Source organism: Sciurus vulgaris (genome assembly GCF_902686455.1).
Source record: "Sciurus vulgaris genome assembly, chromosome: 5".
Classification (NCBI taxonomy): Eukaryota; Metazoa; Chordata; class Mammalia; order Rodentia; family Sciuridae; genus Sciurus; species Sciurus vulgaris.
The window spans coordinates 149,505,468-149,529,254 of record NC_136465.1 but is presented as its reverse complement, the minus strand read 5'-3'; the positions used below and the strand labels follow the sequence as shown (position 1 = coordinate 149,529,254).

The 23,787-nt window shown below is 37.4% G+C and overlaps 1 pseudogene across 1 annotated transcript; it reads left to right on the top strand.

Annotated features, from left to right (window-relative positions):
* Nucleotides 1–696: 696 nt before the first annotated feature.
* On the top strand, nt 697–1,557 carry LOC306661199 (mitochondrial import inner membrane translocase subunit Tim9-like; annotated as a pseudogene). The gene is made up of 2 exons: nt 697–1,089; nt 1,174–1,557. The product of its transcript is annotated as a mitochondrial import inner membrane translocase subunit Tim9-like (transcript).
* Nucleotides 1,558–23,787: the final 22,230 nt, after the last annotated feature.

Below are 23,787 nucleotides of genomic sequence, written 5' to 3'. Positions count from 1 at the left end.
GGCAGGGAAAAAAGAGAAGACAGAAGGGGTTTTGTTTGTTCGTTTTTTGAACTTTTAATCTATTTAGGATATTGAACCTGTCATTGAGACAGCTGCAGATTACGCAGACTTTATGGGGAGCATTTGCTTTCTGTATTTGTAACAGAAGAAAAATGTTTAGTGAATAATGACTTGAACAGTTCTCTGAAGTTACAGTCAACTCAAAATGCTCAATGAAACAGGAAAACTATTCATCCAAAAAATCACTATCAGTTGCCAATTGCTTGCTAGTCATTGTATCAGTGCTTTCTCCCTACTTTCCCATATCTTAACACAATAAAACAAAGTTTTACAACTATAGCTCATCTTGGATGTGGTTCTCTCAGAAAACATTTACTTTTTAGAATATCGTCCATACTTTGACTAATCTTAGTGGTTCTTGTTTCTTCCAAATTCTAACTAGATTTTGTCTTAACTGGGCACATAAATCAACAGAAGAAACAAGCTGTTTTAAATGTAAAGTATTGAAGTATTCCCCGGTGCACTTCCATCCCTCTCCAGGTGGAAACAAAAATCCCACTGTGAAAGGCTTAAAAGAGATGTGAATTTATTTTTATTTTAAAGGCAGCACCTCTCCCTACAAGATTAAGATATTGGATAAAATTCGAGGGACTCATCTTCGACCGAAGCGCTCCAGACCTAACAAAGAATCTGCGTCAAAGGGTTTAAGTACTATTTGACGTCACCGCTCCCATGTGTTCTCTGCCATCCAGCGGCCCTGGCGCCCTGACCCCGACCCTCAGCCCCAAGGCTCGACCTGTATTGCAGCCCCCCAGCCTCCTACCAGTGTCAGATGCAAGAGCCTGTGATGAAGTAAGAAATCAGGCCTCACTGGAGACCGACCTTCAAGCAAAGGCTGGACAACCACTTTTCCAGAACAGAAAGGAAACTCATCAGAAAAGGTGACTAAGAAACATACCAAAAGAATATGGCTTCACAAATACCAGACCCTGATCAGATAAAACAGTTTAGGGAATTCCTTGGAACCTACAATAAACTTACAGAAACTGTGTAAAAGACTTCACAACAAGAGAAGTAAAACCAGAAGAGATCACCTGTTCAGAACATTGCTTACAGAAATATTTGAAAACGACACAAAGAATATCCATGAGATTTTAGGAATATCATATTTAGCAGAATGAAGCCCTGGTCGCCAAAGCAGGACTCCTTGGTCAACCACCATACAGAAATCCTGATGGATGGACTTTCAACTAAAGATTGCCAACAGCTGTTGCACTGGAAATGAGGATTCATATGATGGAATCCCCTGAAAAAGGTAGGCACCATATTAAACCTATTAACTATGACTATTTGGCAGTGGAAACCAATGAAGAAATAACATTGCTGTTCATCACGAATAATCAAAATAGAAGATCTTATTGTTCAGAGAAAATAATAAGATACGTTTGCTGAGGCTTTAAGATTCAACAGCTTGGTCACTTGATTAGAAAAATAAGCCATTGTTTCTTCCATTGTGACTGTTAATTTTAAAGCAAAATATGTGTCAAATCATGTATGAGATAGAAAAAAAATATTACTAAAAGTGAAATAAATGAAAAAAATAAAAAATAAATGTAAAGTATTTCTAACGTAACTATAGAGATCAGGATTAAGTAATAGTAACTAAACTATAGAAAATGTTCTGACTACTAATTATTATAAAATTACCTTTCTCTGGTCTTGGTCACATTAAAAATTTATTAGATGCTTCTACTTCCCCACATAACTCAAGCAAGAATTAAGTATACATATAACTTTGAATTTTTTTATGTTCTGTTTGTTAAAAATTATCTGAAATCTATTGGTTGTTTCCCTCCTTTGACTAGATATCCAGATTTTTATTTTTAAAAATAGTCCCATTCGACTTTTAATTTTTTGAGATTGGCTAATCTCACTTAGCATGATATTCTCCAATTTCATCCATTTGCCTGCAAATGCCATAATTAATGGAGGGTGGGAGGGGTTAGCGTTAGGGTTAGGGTTAGGGTTAAGGAGGGTGGTAAGAATGGAGGAAGGAAGGACTGTATAGAGGGAAAAGAGGGGTGGGAGGGGTGGGGGGGAAAGGGAAAAAATAACAGAATAAATCAAACAACATTACCCTATGTAAATTTATGATTACACAAATGGTATGCCTTGACTCCATGTACAAATAGAGAAACAACATGTATCCCATTTGTTCACAATTAAAAAAAAAAAAGTTCCATTGTTTAGGTGCCTAACTAGCATGGATCTTTGCTGTTCTTCAAATTCAAAAGAAGAAGAAAGTGAAAATGAAAATAACCCATATTGAGTGCCTCTGATAGTCCAAGAAAGTACTGGTCACTTAATATACATTTTGTCATATAATCCCTCAACAACCCTACAAAGTAAATTTGCCCTATTTCAAAAGAAGAGAAGGCTCTGAGATATTAAAGATGTGAAACATACCAGTAAGTACAAGAGTAGAGAACTGAGATTGAAACCTGTATCCATGTTCTAATAAAGCGTGTTTCTCCTCAAAACTGAGTACTTCTGCTTTTTCTAAAATTCTTTATCCTATCTTTCCTAGATCTATTAATAAAACCACCATTCATTCTATTTCACAAATTAAACGTTTGGTCATTTGCCACTCTTCCTTTCCCATAACGAACCCCTCCTCCCCCCCCCCCCCACTGGTGCCCACTTCTCATTATGTTCATCTCCAAATGGTTCTCAACCCCGCCTGCCCTGTCTCCAAGATGAGTACCACAGTTGAGGCTCTCTGTTACCGTCTAACTACCATTTGAGATTCCTATCAGTACTCTTTTCTGGAAGAGGTCTGTGTCCTTTCTGGTTACCAAAGTCATCTTTCTAGCACATCTTTAGCCACTTCCTCCTCAGCTTGCCTGGTACACCAGGTCCTTACCAGTGTAGCCCCAGCCCCAAGCACATCTCCTGCCCCAGAATACTTCTCTTCTTGCTTCTCTGTGCTCACAGTGTTGCCCTGAACTAGAATACTCTTCTTCCTTTTATTCCCCCAGAATCTTTTACAAGCATTCGTATCTCTCTGCCTTTCTCAGTCATCCCAACTCTCCCTAACCAGAATTTAACATTTTATAATTGTCACTGATATTTTATGTATGTTACTTTTATGGCACTTATCCAATTGTGCTGTAATTCCTTTCTTACAACCTTATTTTTCCTTATGCCTATGTATTGTAGGAACTGAGCACATTGTTTGGTATATTGTAAATATTCATATTTCTTACATTTTTAGACATAAGCATTATTTGCCAAAAAACAAAAAAAAATACCTGCAAAACAGATTGGCAAAGACTCTATTAATGAACACACTTAGTACTGAAGAAACTGAGACAACAAAGGTTTTTTATGGTCACTGAAATCTTATTTAAATAAGGTAGGCTAAATGTGTATAAATATTTTCAAATATATTTCCTCAAATAGATGTTCAAAAATAACCACAATTTATGAAAGCACAAAGAATATAGAATTCTGATACTTTATTGAGATAGGCACTTGGTATTTCAGGAAGTTCTATCCAATAATTATACAATAACTTTAAAAATGTAAAACACATTTTCTTCCAGTGTGTCTATGGAATGTGTTAATGAGTCTAACTTACAAACCATTGTAATAAATCAAATCTTACAGTAGCTAGCAATGTCAATTCTGTTTCATAGAAAGCATTAAACCCTTTCTAAGAGAGTAAATATATATTAAATAAACTACATAAAACACTCCTTAAATATTAGACAAGAGAATTAAAGAGCCCCCTATATGAAAAGATTACATTTAATTCAAAAATGAAAGAAAAATTAATTCTTAAGATGCCTTTAAATTGTTATTTAAAATTAAAATTAATAAGGCATTGAAGGCATATAACTGCTTCTGTATTAAAAAAAATGGCATAGAATTTCTTGGTCTCAGGCACTTTAAAGACATTAATGAATAGGAATGCTTAAACACTCTTTGCAAGCAGTAATTGTTTTACAAACATTAGTTTAAGAAAGAACACCTCCCTAGATTTTTGTAAGTCTTAGAGTATCTTAAAGTCATCCGTTCTCCCTCTCTTCTCTTTCTACTGGTCTCTCTAGTCAAATTATATTCATGTCAGGATCCAGGAGAAACATCCTCTCCTCTTAGGAGTTATCCCCAGTCCTCCTCCACCTGCACAGGTAGAAGCAGAATCAATTGCTCCCCATTCTGCACAATTAGACACCATTCTTATAGCTGTTGCTTTTTACTATCACTATTTATTGGGCACCATCTTTCTCCTGTTAGACTGACAGCTCTTTATGGACAAAGACAGTTCTACATTTAGACAACAGGAGCATAACTAAGAGTAAACCTGCAATAGTATCATGGTGGAATAACAACTAATTGGCAGAACACAAATAGATCCAAGTAAGGTTCTCTACTCGGGAAATTTATGGCAGTAACCTCACCCTGTCACTGTAGCTTACAACTGTAAATATCCAGGCATTAAGATAAAAGAGGTACTTCATAAGTATTTATTGGAAGTCCTTGAAAGCCCAACACTAAACTTTAGTGCCCCTCAATCTACATTGGTCAGGGAGGAAAAGCAACATTGGTGAAGTGGGGAAATGTTTTTTAACTCATCTGTGTGCTTAAAGAGGCATGGCCTCATTTCAAACAGCTATGAACTTGAGGATGTCCCACCCTGAAAGCCTAGAGACCAGAGTATTTCCTTGAAAACATGTACAGTTGTGCTCAACTTTGAGTTATTTTTCTCAACCTGAGACTGCCAAGAAGGTGTGGTGTGTCCTTTTGAGAAAGAGGTATAAGTAACCTCCTGAGTTAAGAGGAAGGAGGACTGGATAAAAGTGTATTATACACTTCAAAATAGCTAAAATAGGTTTTTTAATGTTATTATCACAAAGAAATGATATATATTTAAAGTAACAAGAATGCTAGAAAGGAAAAATCAAAGTGCAAAGTCCCTGCTGATCTCCTCTGGCCTCCACATAACAGGTGACATTTTTGGTTGTGTTCACGTTTCTACACAAGGCTGAAGAAGAATCAGAAAGTCTTAAGAAACCAGGAAACCTGACCAATCCCTAGGACCAGGGTCTTTGGGGAGAATCCAGGAATCCTTTAAAAATTCAGTTCCTTTCCAGAAAAAAAAAAAAAAAATACTCACATTTTTAATATCATGGGATCATAGTGTATCCAGAATTCCCTCCATCTGTGCATGTGGGATAAAGACCCCAGAGGAAGTCAGAAGCAGCTCCACTAGAACCTGATATAGACTGGTGGGCTTTGAAAGTTATGAATACAAAGAGAACCTTCAGAGCTAGGTATACTCTTCCAAAGGTAGCACAAATCTCTCAGTAGCAGCAGCAGCAGCAGCAGCATATCAGCAGTTGGGAAGTGAACAAGTGGCTGCCAGATGCTAAAAGCATTTTGGGACTCTAAGCCAGAGACAAATAGACATAGCTATTTATGAAGTGAGTCAGAAGAAGATTCAGAGCAGTGCTTCCTTGCTCTGATGGTCTGCTTAAATAAGGCTGCCTTGGGACAGAGTTTAGAGACACATGAATGGGAATGGCTCTTTTCACTTTCCCTCTTGGGTCTCTCTCCTTGAAGAGATTTTGCAGGGAGAGAGTATAAATCTTTGAAACTGGTGCTGCCATAATCCAGCAGAGCTCTTGTTTGCAATCTCATGAGAAAGCTAAATAGGAGGGTGTATTAGCCAAAGTTCTCCAGAGAAAGAGAATCAAAGGAGAGAGAGAGAGAGAGAGAGAGAGAGAGAGAGATTGAATTTATTACAAGGAAGTGACTTATGTAATTATGGAGGCTGAGATGTTCCAGGATCTGCAGGCAGCAAAGTAGAAACCCAGGGAAGCAATAGTAGAGTTCTAGTCTGAGTTTGAGTCTGAAGGTAGAATACTGAGGTTGCAACTCAAAGACAGTCAGGAGAGTGAAGTCTCCCTATTCAGCCTTTCTGTTCTATTTCAGCCTTCAATGGATTGGATGTCTATTGGGAAGGACATTCAATTTTACTTAGTTTAGAGATTGAACTGTTAACCTCCCTGCAGAGATACCTTCATAGATATACCTAGACTAATGCTTAACCAATTATCTGAGCATCCTGTGGCTCAGTCAAGTGGACACATAGAATTAACCATTATAGTGACCTTAAGGAGAAGATGGACAAGAAAAATTTTAAGGGAACTGACCACAGCCCAAAGCAGAGCACAAAAATTTCAGATACTGTTGTTGACTACTATATACATGGTTAACAAGAGCAGACAAGAAGGTTTATTGATATTGTACCATTTCTCTTAGCTGTGAGTAAGCTAAAACAACCTACAACTATGAGTTGTTTGCTATACCTTATTTCAAAATACAAGTAAAAGGTTTTCTTTCATCCTCTGGATATGTATTGAATGTCTATTAAGACTGCATTGCATAGTCTGCCCTGCTGAGTCTGCTTTTTGCAAAAAGTTATTTTCTTTTTATTTGTTGAATGTTTATTTCTGGGGTTATTGTGATAGTTACACAATATTTATCTTGGTAAAACTGACCTAATTTTTGCAAAAATGTGTGTATAATTCTTAACTCATATCATAAGTTGAGAAAACTAGCAGATTAATGAACAATTTTCTTTTACCATTGATCTGATTTAAAATGAGGTTCAGGGTAATTCTGGGAAAGTATCCAATGTTTGACCATATAAGAATGTATATATAAATGATTTTATAGTATTTGATAGTCTTTTCACTTATCTATCAATTCTAAGTACCAGAATTTGGTCAGCTATCAGTTATCTATGCTAAGAAGAGGGAATAATTATAATGGCAGAAATAATTTCAAACCATGGACAACCTAAACTGTGCTTTATTTGATTTTGGATGTCCTGAATGTTTTAGGTTTTGTTTTTATATCAAACTTTTCTATGCTATGCTGAATTTCTTCATGATCACATATCAATTAAATAAATGAAGGTAATTCAGACCCTAAAGCCCTAAATTTAATATTTGGATATTAAATTTTAAAAAGTTTTAGATAATCAAAGAAGTAAACACATCTTGTGCATTTAATTGAAAATTCAATATGCATGGTAGATCCTGCTTGAGAAAAATGACTGGTGACTTCAGTGAACTAAGATCCACAGGAACAGAGGGGAGCACAAATATTCATCCCTTTATGACAGGCTTCATTATTAACATCTCCCCAGTCTATCTTCAGTGCCATATAAGAATTTAATGGCTACAGAGAAAAGAATGGGATTTGTTTTTGAATAATGACTTAAGGAAAATCCTCTGAGTCCTTTCTCTATTAGGACCTGAAGCCTGGATAAGCCAGGGTCTGAAGGTGGGTGGGCAGGATAGGCACATACAATGATCTTTGTAGGATTTGTGGGGTCCAGGGATGTAGCTCAGAGTCAGAGCACTTGTCTAGCATGCATTGTGTTCAATCCCCCAGTACCAAAAATAAAAATAAAGATGGAAATTTTATAATACATATCTCCAGATAGTTGCTTGTTGGAAACACCTTTACTTTGAAGGCTGGTTAAATTACAAGAAAGTTCACATGTGGGAAAAGTGTGTGTGTACACATGGGTCAGGGGAAACTCTGAAATGGTCCCGAGCACATTTCCTAGTCATATTCCCTTTGTTTTCTGTTACCTCTTCCCACTCACTTTCATCCCCTTCCTCTCCTTCCATCTTTCAGCTTTAAGGTTTTCTTTTTATACTATGTTAAATCCCTTGCAGAAATTCCCTATCTCTCAAGTTTTATTTTTCAGGACTTCTTCCTCCTCAGTGACTCTTTCTATTTTCCACATTTCTGAGGTGCCTGCTCCTCCCGGTTTCCCCCCAGTGGGAGCTTGTTCTTAATCCCTCCTCACTCACAGCCTTTCACACAGATTGTTCAAGAGCCACTTCCCACTTGAGTCTCTTCACTACAAGTGAGGTGCAGTGAAGAAAGGGGGGACAGAAAAGTAAAGGAACATTAAAAACAAAAAGACAAATTGATGGCAAGTTTATTCAATACTGGCTGTGCATTCAGGACTGGGGAACTGGTAATAGGTCACAACATCCAGAAATCACTTTGACAGGGAAACATCTGTCATGACTGAGGGCCGGGCCCTGTCTGTGCCTGGCGCCAGGCCTGTGGCACCAATTTATATCTCCCTGTAAGGCCTCTGGCTCTTGATAGAATCCCTGATGCTGTGTGTGCAGCGTCAACCACAAATTAATACCAAGTTCACCTCTGATCCCAGGAACCAGACTACTGACTTATAACAGAGGTTTATCCCAAAAGATTAAATATAACTATGCTTAAGGAACATGATCTATAAAACTCTCACTGTTATGGAGACAAATATGAAGTGAATGATTTTTACCTTGGTGACAACAATTTGAGACAAAAATTAATTTAAATCTTCCCAGAAGTATCTCTATTTATCTTTAAACCAAAAAAAAAAAAAAAAAAAAAACTCAAGGCGGAAGAAAAAAAATTCAGAATTGTAGGACTATGGATTGTGGATTTTTATTAATGAATCACTGTTACTGAGTGTAGTTTTGGATTTCTTAATCTGAAGAGAATTTTGGAGAATAAAGCAGTAACTAGGAAAGAACTTGAGATTGTAAGGCAGGCATTGTATCAATGGCAGAATTCCAGGGTGACAGTGGAGAGCAACACTGTGACTCATTACAAAGTCAGATTGTTTTTCCATCAAAATTCCCTTTTTAGAGTCCTGTCAATCAAGTAAACACCATTCCTTTTTTAAGTTAGATGCCCTCTGAGAGCTCGGTCTCTCCAGCATTACCCATCTTTTTCATTGCAATCAAATAGAGTTGTGTGTATCTGGAAAATTAAATCCCCCTAACATAATAGAGAATATATTATTATGTGAAATAAACTTTAACAGGATAGTCCTAAAGTTTATGAGAACATTAACTTACTGAATAAATAATTGCCATGCTAACTCATGCTTAAAACAGCAGATAATCGTAAGTGTAAGGCATTTCAAAGATACAATATAATTTTTAAAATTATTTATTTATTTATTTTTTACAGACTGCATTTTGTTTTGTTGTACACAAATGGAGCACATCACTTTGTTTCTATGGTTGTACACAATGTAGACTCACACCATTCATGTAGTCATCCATGTACATAGGGTAATGATGTCTGTCTCATTCCACCATTTATCAACCCCCCCCCCCCCCATTTCCTTCTACAAAATCTAAAGTTCCTCTATTCTTTTCTTTGACTCTCCTACAGGTCCTTAAGTTTTCAGGACTTTGGAATTTGCCTTTCCTTCAATATTCTGATAAAATACATTCAAACATCCAGCTTTCATAACTACAGATGTGAACGTTCCTTTTCACATTCCTCTGTCTTAATTTACTGAGAACCCTAGAGAACACTTTCATATTCCCCTGGTCAATGTTGCATGTCACTACCTATTTCTTGCTTTCACTAGCTACCTTCTTTTTTGCTGACAAATTCATGGAATTCAAGGTCTTATGGTGTCCTTGCTACTGTTCTATAAACCCTAGAAAAGAAAACAGGTACATTCATATTGTGAGCTCAATACTGTTGTGCTCAAAGAACCATCTTGCAATTTTCCTCAGCAAAGTTTGATCCAGTCCTCAGTAGTTAATAAAACTTAATTGATAAGTTAGGTACATAGTTGCCCTTGGTAGCCACAGGAAATTATTTCCAGGGCCCCCTGCAGATACCAAAATCCACAGATGCTCAAGTTCCTTACATAAAATGAAGTAGTATGTGCACATAGCCTATATACATCCTACCATGTGCTTTAAGTCATTTATAGATTATTCATACTAATGCTTTAAGTCATTTATAGATTATTCATACTAATATTATAAATGTTATAAAAATAGTTGTCATATAGTATTACTTAGGGAATAACAAGGAAAAAAAAAAGATATTATGTGTTCAATAGAGACAATATTTTTTTCCAATTTTTTTGTACCAGAGTTCTTTAACCACTGAGTTACATCCCCAGTCCTTTTTTTTTTTTTTTTTTTTTTTTGTATTTTATTTATTTAGAGACAGAATCTCACTAAGTTGCTGAAGCTGCCTTTGACCTGGCAATCCTCCTGCCTCAGGCTCCAGCTGCTAGAATTACAGGCATGAGCCACCACACCTGGCTTTCCAAATATTTTGAACCTACAATTGGTGGAATCCATAGATCCCAAACTACAAATAAAGAAAACCAACTGTAAATAAAGGAATCTCAACAAAGAAAAAAAATTGAAGGTCTAATGTTATTAGTACTCCTAAAGGTCATTGGCCATGCCCTTTTGGGAGAAGTTATCTACTTGCCGTTTCCCTTCCTTTCCCTTGGGCCCTCCAGCAGAGTCTCAGACCTTTGCAAATCATGCTCCTTTACTCTGTTTCTTACTGTCCCACAATGACCCTTGTCATCTGTCCCTCTCATGCACCATCCAGAGGAAGCAAGGAGTTAGCCTGATAATCTCTCAGAATCCCCTGCTTCGTCAAAGAGCACTGTCTTTTTCCCTGTTAAGCAGAGCAATTTTTGTCTTCTTTATGCAAACTCTTTCATCAGGCTTTCTCTGTACACGTTACCCTTTCCTAAGCAATGGTCCTATTAAGGTGATTTTCCCAAAAGGAGAGTCTCCACTTCACTCAAAACTGAATCTCACTTTCTTCATCCACCTCCCAAGGCAGATTTGTAAATAGCTGTGCATTTGTGCATTTTTAAATGGATTCCTACTGCTGTACATGTATTAAGTCCCTGCAAACTATGGAAAAGTGCTACTGAGACTCAACTGTTTAGGATGTGCTAATTTTTGAAAAAGTAAAAAGAAACCAATGTAGACAGGGACAGAGGAAGACAGAGAGGACAGTAGTTCTAGGGTTGGAAATTAAAAGGAAATAACAAAGAAGGGGCATGAAGCTTGCAAAATACAACTGGGACTTTGATATCCTACATGCCATTAGGAAATTTCAGGGGCATGTGTGTATGTGTGTGTGTGTGTGTGTGTGTGTGTGTGTGTGTGTGTGTGTGCGTGTATGATTATTTTCACTGTGGTTTTGATATACCAGCTGTGCTGAATTCAGCAGAGTATTATATATAACAATGAAACCACATTTTTATATCCTTAACAACTGTAATTTTAAAGAAATATAAGAAATTCTCATGGAGCTCTCCTATATCTGTCAAATCGTTCACTTTTATAATGATATGTTTACATGACTATCTCTTTCACTAGACTGGACTTCCTGGAATGTAATTCTATCAACTGTAATGGGATAAAAAGAAAAAATTCTTATGAATTTTCATACAGTAAAATAACAAAGTACAGCAAACTTTCATCTTCTTTTCTAGGTTAGAAGCAGAGCAAAGGCCAGAAGAAAGAATCTCCAACCTGGTATTCTCCAGGTGCTTGCCCTAGCTTCCTCACATTAGGGTGTAACTCCAAGGCCATTTTACCAGCTTAACCCTTGATCGCTCTGTTGTCAGTAGACAGAGGATCAGGTCCAAAGTACCAGAATAGGAGCAAAGCAAGCTTACCTGTGTGTGTCCTAATTATTCAGTCAGTAAACCTAGAAAGAAGGTGAAAGTAAAAATGCCAGTTCTGTACTTCAATGAGCTTGGTGTAAAGGAACAGACCTTCTTTATGACTGAGTCTCCCTTTCCTCCATGCCTCTTCCACCAACTCCATCCCTTGCCCCATCCATCTAAATGTTTACTAACTAGGAAGAGAGAGGAGAAATCTGCATGACTTCTTTGTTCCTGTCACATTGGCAAGGATTCCCCACATGACCCACACGTACGACCATTAGCAGTAGGAATTCCCATCAGAGATGAGTACCTGAAGGTTTGGGAAATTTAGATGAAGAAATTTTTGAACTTAGGTTTGCTTTCAATAAAACAGCATTTCACTAAAGGCTTCTTTTTACTAGGCACAAATATAAACATAATTATAAATATAAACATAAGATTTATTTGGAGGAAAGTTTCTTCTTCATGATACTATGTCACATTTATAATCATTCAAATCACAGAATCCTAGAAGCCAAATGGAATGACTCACAGAGAACAAGCGATTGATCCAAGGCCACACAAATGCTAAGTGTCAGGACTAACAATCAGGCCCCTGAGTCCCAAATGAGTAATCTTTTATACCTACCAGTAATCTTCCAAATGTGGCTATATGTCTAAGTGAATAGAAAGACTTCTAAAGTTTCCTTCACCAACAGTGCTCTTTTCAAGTTCACTTTTTAAAGTGAGTCTTTCTGTATATTTAGAACATATAGCCACATTTGGAAGATTACTGGTACTTATAAAAGATTACTCACTTGGGAATCAGGGGGCCTGATTGTTAGTCTTGACACTTAGCATTTGAATTAGAATGAATTATATTCCATGTTTTTATAATTATGTCAAAATGAATCCTATTGTCATGTATAACTAAAAAGAACCACTAAAAGGAGATAGGAAGTGGCATTTATTCTGAAAACAGAAAAATATAAAATAAAGTTCAAGCTCCTAAATCTCACCCACCTAGAATTCAGTTTGTCAGGTCAAGAGTGGAATCTGGGAATCTGTATTGCTGCTGGGCTCCTACAGAGACTCAGATGCACTTGAACTACACTCAGAGAAATGCAAGTGTACCACACCATCTGGTTGCTAACAAGAACACCAAACTTTACTCACAGTATTTATATACATTTTCATTCTATCCTTTCTTAACTTCTCTCATTTTTCCCTTCATCAGTAGGCTCACGATTAAGACTAACTTTTCCACAAGTAGAAAGCATGTTTGAATCCTCAGGTGCATTATAAATTCAATGCAGTATATTGTGGGGACAGAGACATGGAATGGACTGCCCGTCACAGGAGGTGATATTATATCTTTTCAAGTGCTGCTTAATATATGCCTAAATATATGCTCATTGAAAAATTTAAAAAGTGCAAAGAAGATGAATTAAAAAGTGAAGATGAACCCTTATCCCTCCCCTAACTCACTCCTCCTTAGAGTTACTCACTGCTAACTGTTGGGTTCAAAATCTTCAGATTTTCTGTAAAACAATATACATTGTGTGTGTGTGTGTGTGGGTGGGTGTGGGTGTGTGTGTTGCTGTGTGTGATTTTGTTCTTTGTTTTTGAAAAGTTCTGCTTACTAAAGGATTAAGGCATTTTTTTCCCATCATACAATTGACAGAGGATGCTGTCAGCAGCACAGAAGCAATCAAACTTAAATGGAGGACACCTCAGGATGTGTGGCCGCTACCAGTAAATTACAGCATCCTCTCCTGATCTTTTTAGAAATGCCAGCTTCCTGGACCTCACTCACCTCCTCAAACACATTTTGGTCAGTAAGTGGTGTTCTTCGGTCACATTAAAAAAAAGCGTCGGTGAGGATCCTGAAGGAAGAGGAAAAGACTGCCAGTCACATCGTGCAAACTCGTGAACTCTGTTACAGGGTCCTTGCTCAAACACAAGATGCTTAATGAACTCACATCATTGTGAACTCAGCATGACGGAGAAGCTGATCTCATGAGAAGGTCTGGATGGGCTGGGCTGAGGGTACCATGGGTGATGCTGGGAAGCATTCATGTAAAACACACAGCACTCAGCACTCCCCCTGCTCTCTCACCTTGCAAGCCGTGCATTCCAGCCGTCAATCCAGCACCCCTCCAAAATGGCTCTCGTGACAGTCACTCAAGACTCCCCATTGCTGAACCCCATTCTCTTGACATTGGCAGCATTTACAAGTTGTCCATTTCTTCCTTCTACAAAGATTCCTCATCTTTTTCCTATTTTTCTATAGAGAGGGATTATTTATTTTGTTTTTGCCAATTTCTCTTTAATACTCATATCCTAAATGCTTTTGTGCTGGCTCCATATTCTCCATCGATCAGATGGAGCTGAAAAAATTCCAGTCTCAGAAATGACACCAAATCTGCTTCTACAGCCCTATATGACATTGAGCCCAAGGCCCATCTTCTGAATAACCTCTAGCAACTCAAACGTGTTATGTCTAACACCACACCTGCTCTCTCCACCCCATGCATCACCTATACCAGTTAAGTATCCATGTTAGTTCCCTGCGTTAGATATTGTGTTGTCATTCCTCATTCCTTTCTTCACCCTATTCTGTACATCAACCAATCATCAAATCCTATGGTGCCCACCATGGAAATATTCACCTGTTCTATGGCTTCTTTTGTTCCCATTGCTACTACTCCGGCCTCATCCTCTCCACTTGGATCAGAGTAATGACCCTCTAGCAGACATCCCTATAATAAATTCAATCCCAAACATTTTGCACCAAAAAGTGCTCGTTTCTCAAACATATAATGCATTATATCACCTCTGATGAATAACTTCAAGTAACCTATGGTAGAGAAATTTAAAATCATTGATATTTTCCAATTCTGTCCCACCCTACATTTCCAACCTTATTTCTTGTCATGAATAAAAATTATCTAAGACACAGGGATCTGGCTCCCTTATGCTTTTGACTGTTCCATTTCCTCAGCCTTGGAGTTTCCTCTGCTGTTGATTCCTTCAGAGTCCAAGACAAATGTTTTCTCCTGTCAATCCATGCCTAGCCACAGCTCTCTACAGCTACCTCAAAGGCAGGAGCTTCTCCTTCTGCATTCCACTGTGCTGCTACCTCTTTCAGAACACTTACCCTTTCATTCACATATTCCTTAAGCCAACATGTTAGCAAGCACCCATGAATGTATTGTAATAACACACATCATTTCTAAACCCTGCTCACCTCTGTAGACCTACTAAGCTGAGAACTCTGCTAGGGCCTCCATCATGTAGTGCATAGTGCCCGGTACACAAAAAGTTCTCAACAATCATTTGCTGTTAAATTAATGAAAGTTATAATTCCAATCAACAATAGGCCACTGTGGAAATCATCTTTATCTCTTTTCTTATTAAATTCTCTTCTACAAAGTCACGGTTTTGAACCCTATTACCAACTCTGAATTCTATATTACTGATTTTATTAATTCATTCTCATATTTATTCAAGTATTCAACAACTATTAAATACCTACTGTGTGCTAGGCATAGCTCTAGGAGTTAGGGACAAGAAAGTGAACAGGACAGACACAAAACTTAATCTCCTAGCTATTTATATTCCAGTGGTAAAAACAGATAATAGAAAAGTAGATAGGGTTAAGGACTCTGGAATGAGAAATAAAATGGGCAGTAAGCTTGGTCAGAGTGTCTTAAAATTAACATTTTTATTAAAAGAAAACATATCCTTATATAAGGAAACTAAATCTTATTCCAGGCAGTGATGAGTGTTAGGCAGTAAAATAAAGCAGAAACAGGGATAAAAATATTGGGAGTGTGGTTAATGTTGGTAGTTGCAGTAGTTTCCACATAGAGCAGTCAAAGAATAGTTTAGGGCACCATAATTCTTGTTTTTACTAGGGGCAGATTCTTACAGAATCCAGGGGAAGTAGGGTACTCACTCTACCAAATCTCTTCTTAGGAAAAAAAATATAGGAAGAATAAATGATATGTACTAGTTTGGAATCCAGAGTGGTCTGCATCTCTCTACTACTGCTCTGTATTCTTAAAGCGTATGGATGGAAAGAAATGTTATGGGCCAGGGAATATAGCTATTGATTCACATTTCTCTTGGAAGAGCCTCGGGACTTTATAAGAAAGAAAAATTATAAAGTTCTGGTTTCTTGTGGAAAACTGTTGAGAAGAGGCCCAAGTAAATAATCAGGATCAGTTGGAGGTCTGAACACACCAGTTAGGCTGAGGAAGCTTGACAGCATGCAAAAGCAGTAGGCGGGACCAAGGGTTCTGGAAATGGACAGTAAGTTTCGGCAGGATGCCTGTAAATTAGTAATTTTATTTTTATTTATTTACCTCCTTTTACTCTACACAGGAGACACAGGACCCAATTATAAACTGTTCTAATTCCATGAATTCTAATGTTTTACAAAATAAATTTTATAATACATACATTATTTTTAAATTGCACCAATAATTTTATAATGTTAAGATTGAATTGTATCTGTAGAAATCACTATTTCCAGAATTATAGACAAAATGAGATTTAGTTACAGCAAACAATAATCATTTCAGAAGAAAGGGGATATTTTAATAAAGAGCATTTTTTTCATTCTCTAATAAAATTTGGAGATGTTAAATGTAAAATTTAATTATTTTATTGTCTTCTTGGAGGGCTTCCCTTGGCTTCCCTTACCTAGTAAATAATTGACAGAAATTATTAATAGAAGTACCATTTTTTAAATTACTAAAGCTGTATCCAAAGGCCAGAATTACAAAGGAGTTGGCATCATAAGAACAGCTAATTTGGAAGAATTTATTAACTGATGAAAACTATAATCATCTTGCCATTCTGAAATTCATTTCACTATTATTTAGGACACAAATTTCTTTTGGAAATAAAATGCTATAAAATAAGAGACATATGATATATTCAGATTTAAACACTGACCTCCCATACTAGACTGTGAACTAAAGAATATTTTTGTAATAATTGTGAATGATGTCATTTGGAATGAAAGGTTTCTTCATGTAATGCAGGATGTTGATAAGAGAAAGAGATTGAGATTTGTGCAAATTATTCCATTCCTGAAGCCAGTTAGAAGCAGGCAATTGACTACCATGCTGGAAGAAGTGCTTTCTATCAGTAACTACTTTTAGCAATACTTGTCAAGCTGTAGATTTCAGAATACGTGCTGATCAAAGAAAGGAGCCAAGCCCCTGCTAATGATCCAGAACCCCAAATTTATACAGGAGAAAGATGGCATATAATGCCTCTTAGGCCCCTTGCTTACACTCTGGCCAATATTCCAACTTGTTTCTGCCTCTGATGTTTGCCTTCCCTTCCTTTCCCTTCCCTTCCCTTCCCTGCCCTGCCCTGCCCTGCCCTTCCCTTCATTTGTTTTTGCACAGATGCCTCCTGCATGCTAGACAAGTGCTCTGCCACTGAGCTACAATCCCAGCCTTGCTGACTTTTCCTTGCTGAGTTCTGCTGTTCCCCACATACTTTGCCTGGACTCACACAACTTCTCACCCAGTCTCTTTTCTAAATCTCTAATACCCAATTCATTGTCCCTGCCTGTGTGAAGTTCTGTGGCTATACTAGTTGCAGGCTAGAGCTGGCTCATCCTGGCCTGCAAGAAGGGTTTCAAATTTTTTCAAAATCTCTAATACCCAATTAGGGTCTTTTGTTTTCAGTTTGGTAACTTAAAACTGGTCATAGTAGAATACCCACACCAGGGAAACTGACAACATCACAAATCAATTTTTTTTCTTCCCTCATCCTGCTACTCCCCAAACTTCACCCCCTAAGAGAGTCAGTTAGCTGTTAAACTACAGCACATCAGTGCTCTCTAACCCACTGCCTGTCTCAACTTGGAGAATTTGCATGATGATGATTTATCTAGTTTCCACAGACATGTGCACATACCCCAGAACCCCTTATCTAGAAGATTTTGTCCTGTTCTTTTAACTTACCTTTTCCTGCAGACATCCACATCTTAGCATGGGAGTATCCTTTGCCTAAAACACCTCCATGGGATTACACTTAACTTTCATGTCTAGAGTAGATCTGGGTTTAGAGTATTAATGCACCTTTGAGTCTGCAGAGTGGATTGTACATTCAGTAGCTCTTTAACCACCCATTCCATTTTTAATAAATTCCTGCTCTTCCTTGGCATCTCTAATAAAGAAAACATGCCATCTGTTTAATGAAGTTTTCTTTTGGCAATGTAGGTGACCATTTCAAGGAGGAAAATTCTTTGGAATATATATGTATGTATATTTATATATACATATATAATTTATTTCTTTTAAAAAATTAAAAGATACTCAAGTAAGGGACCCAGCTTTAGCCTGAGTTGTATCCCTTGCTGAGATTTAGTTCCATGTGTGCATATTTGCTAGTAGGGTGATACACTAGAAGCCTCTTCACAAGAAATCCTACAGTCTCCTGGGAGACAACTGGTTTTCAGGGAAGAAGGAACTGGCACAATGGGTTTTCCTTGTACCAAACCTGCCTTACTTTAAAGGAAAGTTAATCCGGGGTTGAATTCAGACAAGAGATCAGACAGAGTCACCTTACTTTATAGGACTTGGACAAGAATGCCTGAGCCCACCCATTTTATAGATTTAACTCTTGCCCCTTTTCAAGCTTTCTGAAAAAAAAAAAAATAGAATCTATGTTCTATGATTTCACATGAGATTTTGTGCTGTTGCTCTAATCAAAATAATTCAGATTGGAGGTAACTGTACATCATGCTTGTAGTTGTTCTATCCTACATCAGGTTAACCCAATAACCAGTTTCAGTTTGTTTCCTTAATCCCACATTCCAGGAGGGGAATGAGAAGCAACAAAAACAAAACAGAGACAATTTTGTATGTAGAAGACTTTATAGTGAGATACTAGGATTTATGACAGAGGAATCTACTATGATCTGAACATTGTGTTTCCCAAAATTCATATGTTGAAAACCTAACGAGTGATATGTTAAAAACTGATGAGTGAGATGGAATCAGGAGGCGGAGCTCTTGGGAGATGATTAGGTCATGAGGACAGAGGATCAGCTGCCTTATGAAGTGAACCCCAGAGAGCTTTCTTGCCCCTTCCATTACATGAGGACATGGTTGGAAAGTCCACATATGAACCAGAAAGTGGGTCCCCTCCAGACTCCAAATCTGCCAGTACCTTGATCTGGTACGTCCCAACCTCCAGAACTGAGAAACAAACTTTTAATGTTTATAAGTTACCCAGTCTATGGCTGTTTTTTAAGTAACCCAAACAGGCAAAGACAGAACCTAAGACAATCAAAATTCTTTAAAAAATTTTAGGCATTATCAAAGTAGGACCAAAGTAGTAGAGCTTCCCTTTTATATTTGTTCCCTCCCACAACCCCATTTCCTTTCATCTAACCGTTCAAGGATTTGCAGGAGAACTCCACTCAGCCTTAGCACTGAGAGCACCATGCAGCAGGAAGCAGTTGAGTTTAGTGAGAGATCATGATATCCACAAAGAGACTAAGTGCAGCAGCTCTTCATCACTATGACCAACATACTGGACAAGAAAAACTTAAGGAAAGTTTATTTTGGCTCATGGTTTTAGAGGTTTAGTTATGGTGGGAATAGTCCATTGCTCTGAGCTCAAAATAAGGCAGAACCTCATGGTGGAAAGGCATGGAAGAGTGTTACTCACCTCATGGTGATAGAGAAGGGGGAAGAGGCCACAGTGAAGATGAACCCTCAGGACATGCCCCCAGTGACCCAACTCCTCCAGTCATGCCCCACCTGCCTACAGTTACCACCCAGTCAGTCTAGTCAAAGTATAATGGAATCACAAAGTAGAATGCAGCTCTCACAATCCAATCTTTTACCTCTGAGTAGTCCTGCATTAATAGGAGCTTTTGGGAATTCTTCGTGTCCCAATCATAACAGCAAGGTATCACGGTGATCTGGCAGCATCACCAGGAGAACTAGTTCTGTTTCCTGACTAATGTTAAAGGAGAAGAAACTGACAGAAGCAGCAGTAGTGCGCAGCACAGGTGGCAATACCTACTAAACACCAGAGTTGGTGGGAAGGGAACCTAGAACTAAAGAGCAAAGAAAAAGTAAATGCCCTTAAGAACCAATGAGTAAAGCTGGTACACATGTGAGATGCCTGCTGAGTTTCCAGAGTATTCTAAAAAGAGGAATTTGCAGATTTTTTGCTATTAATCCATAGGAAGGCATGGAGGGAGAGAGGAACAAAATGTAGAATATGAGTGGAAAATAAACTAGAAAACATTAATCATTATTTTTAACTTCTCAGAGTTAAAACGTTCTAAGCCTAATTTTAATAAACAGTTAAAAATTAATGTTGTTTATGTATTTAACCAAATATTTATTAATTTTAAAGATACTTTCACTAGCAGGACTCAGAATTTGTTAATATGGTACTGATCTTTCCTTTTGTAGATTTTTATATGCTGTATAAAATTTGAAGAAATGCCAAAAGTGAAAAGTAAAACTCTACTTATAAAAATTTTGTAGATATAAGTAAAAAAATTGAAAATATTAAATTATTTGCAAATAGCCTTAAGACAAAAAAAAAAAAAAAATCCCAAATTACCGAACAGGCAAGAACAATAATGTTGAGCCATAAAAATGTTATGTCTGATAATAAGAATGAGAAGAGGAAAGAGACAGCATCCAAGGTTACATTATAATATCTATTCTGGCAAGGGGTGAAACTCATATACTACTAAAAAAAGTTTAATGCATGACTGTATTTTATATTGGCCATAATTTTTAGTGACATCAAGTAGAGTTATTACTATAGAACCCCATACAAAGCCCAGTGAATTCCTTAAGATCGTGTGTTGTGGGGGTTAATTTTATATGTCGTAGGACTAGCCATATGGTCCTGAGATTACCATGATCTCTAGGTATATCTCTGATGGTCCTGTAGGTGGGGTTAGTATTTGAATTAGTACTCTCAGTAAAACAATCTGTCCTCTTCAGTGTGAGCAAATGTCATCCAATCCATTGGCAGTTTCGTATTAGTCAGGGTTCTCTAGAGGAACCGAACCTACAGGAGGCATGATTATAAAAAGGGGATTTATTAGATTAGCTTACTGAATCAGAAGCTGATAGTCCACAATGACCATCTGAAGACTGGAGAGCTGGAGAAACCAGTAACCGTGCAGGCCAAGAGGCTGAAGCCTCAGAATAAGAGGCATCAACGATGCTACGCTGGTCTGAGACCAAAGACTTCTGAAAACTCCCTGGAGAATCACTGGCAGAGTTGACTTTGAAAGAGTGAAGGAGCAAGAGTCTGATTGCCTCAGGTGATCAAGAAGCTGTTCAAGAACAATCAAGCTTGCATCGGCTGCTGCCTCCTTGTTCTTCCAACTTTTATTCCATCCAAGTCTCCAACCTATTGGTCAGTGCTTCCAACACTTGGAGAGGGTCTGCACTTCAGTTCACTATCCCACATGCTGACACACCCAGAAACCTCTTAATCTTCTGCATCTCCTAATCCAATCAAGTTGACAATTCAAATCAACCATTACAAATTTGAAGAGAAGAAAAAGCAGAAGAAAAAGTCTTTCCTTCCTTTCTGCCTGCTTCAGCAGGGCTGTCAGTCTTCTCCTGCTCTTGTACTGGAATTTACACCACCAGATCCCTTGTTCTCAGTCCTTTCGTCTTAGACGAGAATTACATCACAGGCTTTTATGAATCTCCAGCTTACAGATGAGAAATCACAGGACTTAGCCTCTATAATCACCTAAGCCAATTCCTCATAGTATGTATTTATATATGTATATATGTATGCATGTATGCATGCCTCTGTCATCTATCCATTTATCTTTATTTGTTAAGAAATATTTTCTTTAGTTATAGATAGACACAATACATTTATTTAATTTATTTGTTTTTATGTGATGCTGAGAATCAAACCCGGTGCTTCACACATGCTAGGCAAGTTCTCTACCATTGAGCCACAACCCCAGTCCCCATTTATCTATCTCTCTTTCTATCTGTCTCCTGATGGTCCTGTTTCTCTGGGGAACCCTATCTAATAAATGAGTGCTCCCAAGCTAAGATATAGAGAATAGTTAAGTAAATTAACATACATAAGTAACTTAAACAGAAAAATATTAGCATCAATTGAGTCAGAGAAGCACAACTTTTTATCATTGGTCAAGGCGATATTTTAGAACATAGCAAATGACAATTTAAGATGGATTCTTCATAACTCATCTATGATTTTGATTGTCTCTGATCCACTCCAAGTAGTTTCAAAATAAACCTAAACAACTACAGATGATACCTCAATTTAAACTGCATTTAGATAAAGCAGAGAATGCTCCAAGTAATGATGCTCCATCCTATTCATGAAAAAGGAAAAGAATTGCATTGTTAGAAGGAAGTGATCTTTTTTTAATTTTTTTTTATTGTTAAAGACCGCATTTTGATTCATTGTACACAAATGGGGTACATATTCATTTCTATGGTTGTGCATAATGTAGATACCATTTGTGTAATCATACATGTACATAGGGTAATGATGTCTGTCTCATTCCACCATTTTTTATACCCCCCTTCCTCCCTCTCATTTCACTCTATGTAATCTAAAGTTCCTCCATTCTTCTATCACCCCCCCCACCTCCCCACTCCCATTATATATCATCATCCACTTATCAGGGAAAACATTCAGCCTTTGGTTTTTTGGGATTGGCTTATTTCACTTAGCATGATATTCTCCAGTTCCATCCATTTCTCTGCAAATGCCAGAATATTATTATTCTTTATGGCTGAATAATATTCCATTGTGTATATATACCACAGTTTCTTTATCCATTCATCTGTGGAAGAGCATCTAGGTTGGTTCCACAATCCAGCTATTGTGCATTGAGCTGTTATACACATTGATGTGACTTCATCACTCATATGCTAATTTTAATTCCTTTGGGTATAAACTGAGGAGTGAGATTACTGGGTCAAAGGTGGGTCCATTCCAAATTTTCTGAGGAATCTCCACACTACTTTCCAGAGTGGCTGCACCAATTTGCAACTCCACCAACGATATAGAAGTGTGCCTTTTTCCCCACATCCACGCTAACATCTATTATTGTTTGTGTTCTTGATAATAGCCATTCTAATCGGAGTAAGATGAAATCTTAGAGTGGTTTTAATTTGCATTTCTCTAATTACTAGAGATGTTGATCACTTTTTCATGCATTTATTAATCACCTGTGTGTCTTCTTCTGTGAGCATCTTTGATCTTACATTCCATACTTAGTTTCCTAGTTTTGTGCGTACTAACTTTAGTATTTTTAAGTCATCCTCACTGCTTCAATGCTGCCAAATCCAGGTCTTCATTATCTCTTATCTGAAACTAGAAAAAAATATTTCTACCTCCCAACTCTCTTCCTTCAGTTTCTCCTATGCTCTGTTATCAGAATTATTTTCCTGAAATGCAGATCTTATCATGACATAAATATACTTAACACCTTTGATGATTCCTTATAGTTTGCCAAGTCAGGTCTAACCTCATCAGAACAATGTTTGGATTCTAACAGAATTCCAATTTGCCTCTTTGACTCTGCTCCAGGTACTAGCTCTCACACAGTAACACTCAATAACACTAGTCAAATTGCTCTACAGACATCTGGAATTTTTATCCATCTCTGTTTTTGCATACACGATTCCCTTCATCTGGAATATTCTTTCTCCACATCATATCCTTCCATTCAAATCCTCCCTTCAAAGTTATCTCAGCCTTTTACCATCAAACTCAGTGGTTTTCCTCCAACACAAGTGATCTGTAGGACTGCAATACATATATATATTCAAGGAAAGTGACAACTTTCTTCAGGCTTTTTTAGGTCATTCTCTGAAGGCATTTAATGGTTTCTGTTATAACTACTTTCATTTTAATAACTTCACCTGACTTTAAACTTTCTGATTCTTAGTTATTACTGCACCACCCATAACCCACATCATGGGGTGGGTCAAATGTGAATCTGAATCTGAGCCAGGCAGAGTGGACCATGGAATCCTAGCAATTCAGGTGATTGAGGCAGGAGGATTACAAGTTTGAGGTCAGTCTTGACAACTTAGCAAGACTTTTTCTCAAGACAAAATGTAAAAAGGGTTAGGGATGTAGTCCAGTGATAATGGTTCAATACTCAGTACCACCAAAATAAAAATTTTTTTTAAAGTTTGAATCTGAGTGACTGGCAGGTTAGAAAAACCACGATTTTTAGC